Below are 530 nucleotides of genomic sequence, written 5' to 3' on the forward strand. Positions count from 1 at the left end.
GGTCCTGTTGATCGGGAGGGGTCTGGCGTACCGCAAAACGGAGGAAACGGACCTCCTACGGTCAAAACGGGGGTCCTGTTCATCGGGAGGGGTGTGGCGTACAGCAAAACGGACGAAACGGACTTGTGTTGGAGCGCTACGGTCGAAACGGGGGTCTTGTTCATCGGAAGGGGTGTGGCGTACCGCAAAACGGGACTCCACGGGATATTGTTCATCTTCGCCGTTGACCCCCTCCAGCCTCCACGAGCTACTGTTCATCCACCGTCGACCTCCTCCAACCTTCATCTGTGACTGTTCATCCACGGGCTCCTGTTCATCCAGCCTCCACCGCGCGCTACTCCACCGGCTACTGTTCAACCAGCTCTCTCCACGGGCTCCTGTTCAACCACCCCTCCATGGGCTACTGTTCATCCTGCCCTCCACCGTCTACTATTCATCCTGCCCTCCACGGGGTGGTCCTGTTCATCCAGCCCCAACCGGCTCGATCAATAGGGTCCTGTTCATCCAGAGGCAACACCACGGGGTCCTGT

The sequence above is a fragment of the Triticum dicoccoides genome, chromosome 7A, assembly GCF_002162155.2.
Source record: "Triticum dicoccoides isolate Atlit2015 ecotype Zavitan chromosome 7A, WEW_v2.0, whole genome shotgun sequence".
Lineage (NCBI taxonomy): Eukaryota > Viridiplantae > Streptophyta > Magnoliopsida > Poales > Poaceae > Triticum > Triticum dicoccoides.